Source organism: Glycine soja, chromosome 2 (assembly GCF_004193775.1).
Source record: "Glycine soja cultivar W05 chromosome 2, ASM419377v2, whole genome shotgun sequence".
NCBI lineage: Eukaryota > Viridiplantae > Streptophyta > Magnoliopsida > Fabales > Fabaceae > Glycine > Glycine soja.
The window spans coordinates 26,136,169-26,146,322 of NC_041003.1; the positions used below are offsets into that span (position 1 = coordinate 26,136,169).

Consider the following 10,154-nt stretch of genomic DNA (forward strand, 5'->3'; position numbering starts at 1 on the left):
TCCAAAATCTTGTTCTAACATGGAAAATTAGAATTCAATCATTTTTTTTCTAATTGCTAGTAAATAATATACCAATTTTAGAGTTCTCATTAGTCCAAGAAGTGGCCTTACATGGAAATATGCTTCCTTCACTCTCTTGCAGAACCCAAAAGATATCCCCACATAGCTATCCCACACAATAGGATTCAAAGAAAAATTTTAATATCGTGAAGACTCAAGACTGTACTAAAGAGACAACAGTTTAACACACCCATACTATTATTCATTTAGATATCCTCATCATCACAAGCATAGGAACTTCCTCTTGCCATGTAAAGAAAGTAAGAAACAAAATAAAGCATACAAAATAAAATAATAGAAAGTTGCCTTTGTATTAGATTATCCTAAATATCAATTTATCATGTTGACAAATTCATAGATGTCTGTCTGATTGTGCAAAGGTCCATAGGAAGCTTAAGTAAACATTCATAAAAGCTCATTTGCCAATAGGTTAGTACCTATTGCTCTTGCAAGGCTTAAACTCCCATTAACTCTTCTTGCATGAATAAAACCACCAACTTTTACGATTCTTTCCTTCTCAATCTCAAGATCAGGTTTATGATCTATAGACAAATCATACGCCTGTAGTGTAGATATAGGCCATAGTCAGAAAATTTATTGTAATAATTATACGCAAGATCTGTTACTTTGAAGATGAAAATCCAAGAATTTTCATCGTGAAGTTACCTGACCCTTCCCACATATCACACAACGTGAATAACCGGCATTAGCTACAAAAGTATAGTTGTTTCTAATAATTGTGACGCAGGCAGTGCTTCCTGAAGTTTGTCCAGCAAAATTAGAATGAGGACCCTGCTTACAATACATACACATTATAGAGTGACAACAAAAAAATTACACTAGAAAAGAAAATTATAATTTCACACAAACAAAATTTGTTTATCTTATCACCCAAAATGGCTAATTCCCTCCACCCCCTTTGACCATGCATCATCTCGTCCATTCTGCAATAATCACCAAAATGCTAGTTCATTACTCTTTTTTTAATTTCTTTTTCTTCTGGTGTTTTGGACTGGGGAGTGGGAGAAAACAATGAATGGATAAGGAACAAGTGAACAATTTTTTTTGTCTATAATATCAATTTTAATGCCATACTTCATATGTGATCTTTAATTCTGTAATTTTAAAGAAATGCAATAAGTTAATCATATGGTAAACTTTAGATAGTGCATACATAAAGCTAGTTTCGGTCACTATATTCTAGAAATAGAATACATAACAAAGGAACCCCTTTTAGTAATTAAAAATGTTCTAACCTGAAAAATGATTCCTAAAGAGAGGTTCCTATATCTCCAGCTATGTATGCTTCATTCTTGAGCACCAACTAGTGAAGATACTTAGCACAAAACTTTGCAACCACTTTACCTGAAAATTTCGGGGTTAAATTGAGCATCCATAACACATAATCAAACAAAGATAAGTTGAAAAAGAAAAAAAAGAGGAACATGATATGCTATATAAAACTTGAGTACAAACACAATTTAGAGGCATAGCAGAAAAACCAATTATATTTTTCTTAATTTGTTGAAGTATCTCTCTTACATTCAAGAATATATCATATCCTAGTTACCTATTTTTTTTTTATTATAAGGGTTGAGGGGGTAAGGGGTAGGATATTATTCCAAAGAGAAAATTGAAATAGCAAGAGTAACAAAGCTATAAAACTAAGAATATAAATAAATGAAACAGCAAGTCATTTTAACATGTATGGGAGACACCTGTAAGAAAATTGTAAAACTAACATTCATTTTGTTCCTCATATCATGTAGGGTGGCATTTGAAAACTCACACTCACACAATTAAAGACTTTTAGATTTATCAAATGAATCCAGTGTTCATTGCCCAGAAACCTGATTCTCCCAAAGCAACTATTTCACCATTTTACCAATTGTGTTAATAAGCATTAGAAAAAGGAAAAAGGCATAGAACTGCGGTAGCTGCTAATGGGTGGAAAAGGGAAAACGAAATGCAAATGAATATAGCTACATAGTGCTTACATACAAAGTGAAACACGAAAATGAGATGGTGGGTATTCACTATCTAAAGATGAAAAAAGTAAAACAAACGAACCTTTGAAAACTAAGAGGTCACAGAACAATCACCATCGTCGCCGTCCTTCATGACTAAGGTCATGGGGCTGGGTGGCGGACAACGGGCAACGACCCAGGGGCTTAAGGCGCAAGCTCAAGGGTTCAAGAGGGGGTTTCAAGAGGGAGGGTTAAGAAATTCAAGTGAGCTCAAGAGACAGAGAGAGGGATATTATTATCGAAACCTTGCATCGGTTTCAAATAAAACCGATGTTGACTGAGCATGCAAAACATCTATTTTTTTAAAAATCATTGTTAATGAGTATGAATAACATTGGTTTTATAAAAATCAATGTTAACATTCTCATTTCAATATCAATTTTTTCAAAATTGATGTTAACGATGACATTTTATTTACAAAAATACTACTGCACATTTTGTATTATCAGTTTTCATCAAAATCGACTGGATGATATTATATCTTATTTTTGTGATAGTGAAGAATGAGACTATGATCAATGTTGAATAAATGAAAGGTGATCAAATCATTAATGCAGCTAGGCTTGTTCAGAATTTCAATATATAATGTACTAAGGGACTCATATGTCAACCGCTCATATATGTCATCAATGAGGGTACCAAAATACTTCCTTCCAACCAACATTCCCAAACATAAAATCAAGATTACTAGTTAGGCCAAAAGAAGCAAAATCAGAATAATCAAGATACCATGTGGCTCTAACTTTCTTTTTTCCTGAATTTCAATTTTGAAATTAATGAAGTGAATTGGTTTTGGTGAGTAAACTCATGCAATTCGATATCATCTGTAGGGTCAGACGTCTCCTCATGAATAGTCTTCCCTCTACCATCATTTTCCTTGGGTTGGGAGGTGCCTTTGTCTTGGAGGGTTATAGCGCTTTGGAAGATTTCCTTGGTGCACCTTTATGCTTTAGTGGAGCCATGAGATAGATCGACTCGACAACAGTGATGAACACCAATGGTGATGTTTGGTGGTGGCAGGAAGTGTTGTTTGGTTGCGAATCTAGTGTTTGGTGGTGGTTTTGGGTCGTGAGTTATGGAGGAAGGTATTGTTTGGTGCGTTTGGGTGATGGTAGATTCGTTAAGGTTGGTGGAGATTAAGTGGTGATGAGGTGGTGTTGTATTGATGGTTATGGTGGGTTGGTGGTGGTCGCAGGTTATAGAGATTGGTGGATGTGGTATGGTGGTACAGTGGTTTAGTGGTGATGGGGGTGTGAGTCATGGATTTGGTTCAGGGTGGTGGTGTTTGTGACATGGTGGTGTGCGATGGTGGTTTCACAAGATGGTGGTTGTATGGTGGCACAATGATAGTATCAATCGAGGTGGCAACGCAGACAAAAGATGAAGGTAGGGATGCTACGTTGCGCAAGGAGTTATGTTGAGATTAATTTTTTTTCCTGCTATTTTACTACTACCACCCCTCTACTTTATTGTCTGCAGTCCTCCATCAGCCTTTTTCCTCTCATGCCTAGAGTGTGGGTGATGCTAGGTGCACCCAACATTATTGCTGGTGCATCCAGCATTTAACGTGAATGGGCAAAAATGCCCATGGTCTAAATTTAAAAGTTTAGCGTGCACCCATCATTTCCTTTTATGCCTTCCGTACGAGCCCCCTCCATTCTTCTTCCCTACGTCACCATCTCATTTTTGTTGGCCGTTGGAGCTTCTTCTCCTCCGTTGGGTGTCGGCATTAAGGACCTGCATTGAACGGGATGCTCCACTGTCGAGGTAAGCTTCTTCTCCTTGTTAATTAATGCCGTTTCCGTTTCTGGTTTTCGTTTTCGTGCGGATCAAGTTGATCCATATTAGAAAGAGGAATCATCTTTATTCATACAGATCAAGTTGATCCGTATGAGTCATATAGATCAAGTACTTGATTAGGTATTTGATTTGTTAGTTTTGTTTTAAAAATAAGTATTGTGTGTGTTTTAAAAAATAATATGTATGATTACATGGTGTTATGAAATAGTTTTAAATTTTAATAGTAAATAAATGAATTTTGTAGTTATTTATGTTTAATTTATTTGAATGAAAATAGTCATATGTTATTTAATTATGTATTTTGTGTTTTAACTATTTAGTCATATATGGTGTTATGAAATAGTTTGAAATGTTATTATTTGATTTCAATGAATAATAGTCATATATAAGTTTAATATGTAGTTGTTATTTTTTTTTATGAATTTTGTGTTTTAATTATGTAGCCATATATGTTGATATGAAATAATTATAAATGGTGTTATTTTATTTCAATGAAAAGTAGTCATATTATTCATAGTTATACATTTTGTAGATGTTGAGGGTTTAGGATTTAGGGATTAGGGTTTAGGGTTATGTAGTCATATGTTTATTTGAATAGCAAATATTGAATTTGACAAAAAAAATACATGTGCGTCAAGATTTGCAGATCATGGTTAGAACTAAAGGGTAAGGTCGTTCCTTAGGTAGGGTTATAGGCAGAGCCCTGGGGAGAGAGGATCATCATGATTCAGATGATGTTCCCCAGCGGCGAAGGCCTACAACATCCACACGTAGGCAACAAGAAGCTGCCCCTGTTGCTGAGGATGATCCTGTGCTAGCTGAAGACGTACATGCATATGCTGCAGAAGTTGTTCATGATGCTGAGGGATTTCCAGGTGGGCTGCGTGACCCATCAGTACTGACTGACTATGGTGACCATGTTGCAGTCATCGTATGGAATGAAGAGGTATTTAAAATTTTTAATTAAAGTGATTTGTTAAGTTTTTGTTATTATTTAAATTTTTCATAATTTTAATTATTATGTTTATAAGTTGTCGAATCATTTTTTTTGCAGGAACGTCCTGAATTGAAGTTATCCTCCAATGGAAGGAAGGTTCATAAATTTGGGAGGCCTGCTCCAAAAATTGAAGGGCTAGTCGCAGCCACAGGATTAAGTCCTTTGATCGCATACTCAATAGACACTGGGGACTTATATCCGCTTTTGTGGAGAGGTGGCATAAGGAAACTAGCAGTTTCCATCTTCCTGTTGGAGAGCTTACCATCACTCTAGATGATGTGGCATCTTTGCTTCATCTTCCAATTATAGGTGCCTTCCATAGCTTTGACCCTCTGTATGTCGACAAAGCCGTCTTGATGTTGGTTACTTGAAGTCTCCGGAGAGGAAGCTAGAGCTGAGACAGCACAATGTCATGGGGCATACATATGCCTATCGTGGCTACAAGATATTTATCAAAGCAAATATGAGGTCGAACATTGGATTGTTGCAGCTCGTGCCTATCTGCTACATTTGTTAGGTTGCATTCTTTTTGCTAACAAGAGTGTAACACATGTTCATGTTGTTTTTTTAGACGCTGATGTTTCATCATTTTCTTCTATTTTCTAAACCCTTTTTGCACCATTTTAATTACTGATTGGTCTTAATTGTCAATTAATTAGGAAGTTTTATTATTTGGGCTCATTTAGCTAATTTGATGTTTTTAATCTAATTTCAGAAATTAATGAAACATTGGGCTTAATCCGGATTTTGGTTGTGGACTTGAAGAGGGCAAATAAAGCAGCGCTTACCTTAGTTAATTTCTAATTAGGAAATTTCACAATTTTATTTTATGTGGTTCAGTGTTTATTTCGTTTTGGGCCAGAGTATTGTAATAGGGCCCAGTGACTTTGAGTGACTCTTTTTAAATAGCAGCCTTGGGATTCGTGCAAGGCTATTCTATTATGTTATTCATTATTCAGAGCTTTGTTTAGGTATTTACGTTTTTCTGCTTGAATGCTATTGTTTCGTTCTTAATGCAATTTTCCATTTTCTGCTTCTAATAACAATTTCGTTCTTGTTTCTTCTTCTACTTTCATTTACGTTTCTGCTTTTAGTTTCATTTGCGTTTTCTGTTTGAATCTATGGAAGGCTAGATTTTCTAGTGTTGTTTCCTTTTGAGGATGAAGCCCAACTCTCTTTGAGGTTTCATTTATAATGTGGCTTCCTGGCAGTTTCCCTTTCTCCAGTTAACCCAAATTCTTGAACATTAATCAGTGCACGCTTCATGTTCGATTAATTTCCTCTAAGCCAAACTTGCATTCATGCTTAATGGACGAAGGGCTAACTGGTGTATGTGTTGCCTAATCACGTATTGACAACCCTAAGTTGATTTTCGCTTAGTAAATTGAAATAGGGTTGGATTAAGTGGTTAACTGTTAGGGACGAATTCTCCATAACCCAGGATAAGAGAATGGCTTCTGAATCAGAGGAAACAACCCATTTTTAATATTGGTAGTTTCGTATTCTAGTTTACTTGTTTTGTCCTTTAAATCACAACACAAACAACCCCCCCAATCATTATTGTTACTGCAAGTGTATTATGAACATTTGGTTTATCATTGCTTGTTTGGAAACGACCTAGGATCACTTCCTAGTTACTGCATTTTCATGTTTATTTGATTCGAGTACGGCCTCGATCAAATTTGGCGCCGTTGCCAGGGAGCAGTGTCCAAAGGTTCATAATAGCTAGCGTTGTGTGTTTAATTCTTTCGTGTTTTATGTTTAATTGTTAGTATTGTGTTAGTATGTGTGTTAGTGTTGTTTAATGTCCTAGTATTTTGTTTAGTGTGTGTTCTGTTTTAGTTTTCCTATTAAGCGCTTCCCCTGTTTTAGTTTTGGGTGTTTTGCTGTGAATAGTGTTTTGCGACGGACTTAGCGACCACTTTTGCTTGCGGCAAAACAGAGTAGTAGTAGAAATCAGGTAGCGACGGATTTTAGCGACCACCCATGCTGAATTATTTTGGATTTTTTGTTTTAGTAGCTAGGGTTGTTATTTTTAGCTGAATTTTTTTTGTGGTAACTTCTTTCAATCCATATTTTGTGGGAAAAATAGCTAGAGCCTTTAGTTTGGTCAGATTTGAAAGTTCCAAAAAAGTAGCAAATTTTGTGTATGTCAAAACTTCAAACAGCCATAACTTTCTCCATCGTCCAAAAATAGTGATTCTGTCAAAAGTTTTTTATTTTTCAAGTTTTATTCACTTATTTTTCTTAACCTACCATTTTTAGCTTCTATAGTTAAACTTTGAATTTTTGCCTGAAATTTTTTGAGCTATCTTCTCATCATTTTATAAGGTTGCTCACAAAATTTCAAGTCATTTGGATATCATTTGAGGGTAGTTGTAGTTCAAACCTACACCTTTATTTACATGACAAGGCAACTAGTTGTGCATGCTGAATGTAGTGTATGACTAGAGGCAACCCATCTGACTTACAACCCTTTGATCCTGAGATAGATAGGACATTTCATAGATTAGTTAGGCATCATTTTATACCTTTTGATCATCCTGAGCATTCCATTACTGGTGAATCTGTGCATTCTGTTATTGGTGATTTTGAACATCCTGATTTTGAGCATTCTGATTTTGAACATTGCACAACCTCCACCCCGTGAGAGGACTCTAAGGGAAATGGCTGCACCTGATTTCACCTACGAAAGCTTGTGCATCCAATACCCTGATGAGGATGTCCCATATGTTCTTAAAACTGGACTGATTCATTTGCTTCCAAAGTTTCATGGCCTTGCAGGTGAAGACCCGCACAAACATTTGAAGGAATTTCATATTGTCTGCTCCACCATGAAACCCCCAGATGTCCAAGAGGATCACATATTTCTGAAGGCTTTTCCTCATTCTTTAGAGGGAGTGGCAAAGGACTGGCTGTATTACCTTGCTCCAAGGTCCATCACGAGCTGGGATGACCTTAAGAGAGTATTGTTAGAAAACATTTTCCCTGCTTCCAGGACCACAACCATCAGGAAGGATATCTCAGGTATTAGACAACTCAGTGGAGAGAGCCTGTATGAATACTGGGGGAGATTAAAAATACTATATGCCAGTTGCCCTCACCATCAGATTTCGTAGCAGATGCTTCTCCAATATTTTTATGAAGGACTTAGTAATATGGAGAGAAGTATGATAGATGCTGCCAGTGGTGGAGCCCTTGGAGACATGACTCCTGCTGAAGCCAAAAATTTAATTGAGAAGATGGCTTCCAACTCCCAGCAGTTTAGCGCCAGCAATGATGCTATAGTCATTAGAGGAGTGCATGAGATAGCTACAAACTCAGCTGCATCATCTGAAACTAAGAAGCTTGAAGGCAAACTGGATGCATTGGTTAACTTGGTAACCCAGCTGGCCTTGAACCAGAAATATGTACCTGTCGCAAGGGTCTATGGTTTGTGCTCCTCTGCTGACCACCATACAGACCATTGCCCTTCCATGCAGCAACCTGGAGCAATTGAGCAGCCCGAAGCTTATGCTGCAAACATTTACAATAGACCTCCTCAACCTCAGCAGCAAAATCAACCACAACAGAACAATTATGACCTCTCCAGCAACAGATACAACCCTGGATGGAGGAATCACCCTAATCTCAGATGGTTTAGCCCTCAGCAACAACAACAACAGCCTACTCCTTCCTTCCAAAATGCTGCTGGCCCAAGCAGACCATACATTCCTCCACCAATCCAACAACAGCAATAGCCCCAGAAATAGCCAACAGTTGAGGCTCCTCCGCAACCTTCCCTCGAAGAACTTGTGAGGCAAAGGACCATGCAGAACATGCAGTTTCAATAAGAGACCAGAGCCTCCATTTAGAGCTTAACCAATCAGATGGGAAAATTGGCTACACAATTAAATCAACAACAGTCCCAGAATTCTGACAAGCTGCCTTCTCAATCTATCCAAAATCCCAAAAATGTCAGTGCCATTTCATTGAGGTCGAGAAAGCAGTGTCAAGGACCTCAACCCGTAACACCTTCCGCATATGCAAATGAACCTGCTAAACTTCACTCTACTCTAGAAAAAGGTGATGACAAAAATTTACCTAACAATTTATGTGCAGGTGAATCTTCCATTGGTAATTATGATTTGCAAAAGCAGCACATCCCTCCTCTTCCATTCCCTCCAAGAGCAGTTTCCAACAAAAAATTGGAAGAGGCAGAGAAAGAGATCTTGGAAACATTTAGAAAAGTAGAGGTAAACATACCTCTGCTGGATGCAATAAAGCAAATTCCAAGATATGCTAAATTCTTGAAGGAGCTGTGCACTAATAAGCGGAAGCTTAAAGGAAGTGAACAAATTAGCATGGGTAGAAATGTCTCCGAACTAATTGGTAAATTTGTTCCCCAAATTCCTGAAAAATGTAAAGATCCAGGTACATTCAGCATACCTTGTATTATAGGGAATAATAAGTTTGACAATGCCATGCTAGATTTAGGAGCTTCTGTTAGTGTTATGCCTCTGTCTATTTTTAATTCTCTATCTCTAGGTCCCTTGCAGTCAACTGATGTGGTAATTCATTTAGCTAATAGAAGTGTTGCCTACCCTGTTGGTTTCATAGAAGATGTCTTAGTTAGAGTTGGTGAACTGATTTTCCCTGTTGATTTTTATATTTTGAATATGGAAGATGGATTTTCTCAAGGATCAGTTCCCATCATTCTAGGCAGACCCTTTATGAAAACTGCAAGAACTAAGATAGATGTTTATGCAGACACACTATCCATGGAGTTTGGTGATATAACTGTTCATTTTAATATTCTGGATGCTATGAAATACCCATCTGAAGATCTTTCTATATTTCGTGCTGAAATAATTGACCATGTTGTTGATGAATACATGACTGATCTTTACTCTAATCTGCATGCCTCTCACTCTTCATGCATTGAGTCTGAAATTGTACTTGATCATATGTCTGAATTTGATGCTGAGAGTGAATCTGAAAGTGATATTGATTGCATGTCTGGTGGTGGTGTTTTACCTCTTGAGATTGATTTTATAGAGTCAGATAGGACTAACCATGTTTCAAGAAGTACACATACCTCTGACTTTCTTTATGAGGTACAGGCTGAGAAACCATCTCCTTCTACCACTATCCAGCCGACCACACCAGAATTGAAGCCTCTGCCATCAAATTTAAAATATGCTTACTTGGATGATAGCAAAAGTTTTTCGGGGATTATATCTGCCTCCCTTGCTGATGAGCAAGAGGAGAAGTTGTTGTCTGTTCTCAAG

At 37.1% G+C, this 10,154-nt stretch overlaps 1 non-coding gene and 1 pseudogene across 1 annotated transcript; both read right to left on the reverse strand.

The window, feature by feature from the left end:
- Window positions 1-465: 465 nt before the first annotated feature.
- Window positions 466-2,181, reverse strand: LOC114374113 (annotated as a pseudogene).
- Window positions 2,182-7,889: 5,708 nt separating this feature from the next.
- LOC114404659 lies at window positions 7,890-7,996 on the reverse strand. Its single transcript, XR_003665101.1, has one exon. It is a non-coding gene; the product is annotated as a small nucleolar RNA R71 (small nucleolar RNA).
- Window positions 7,997-10,154: the final 2,158 nt, after the last annotated feature.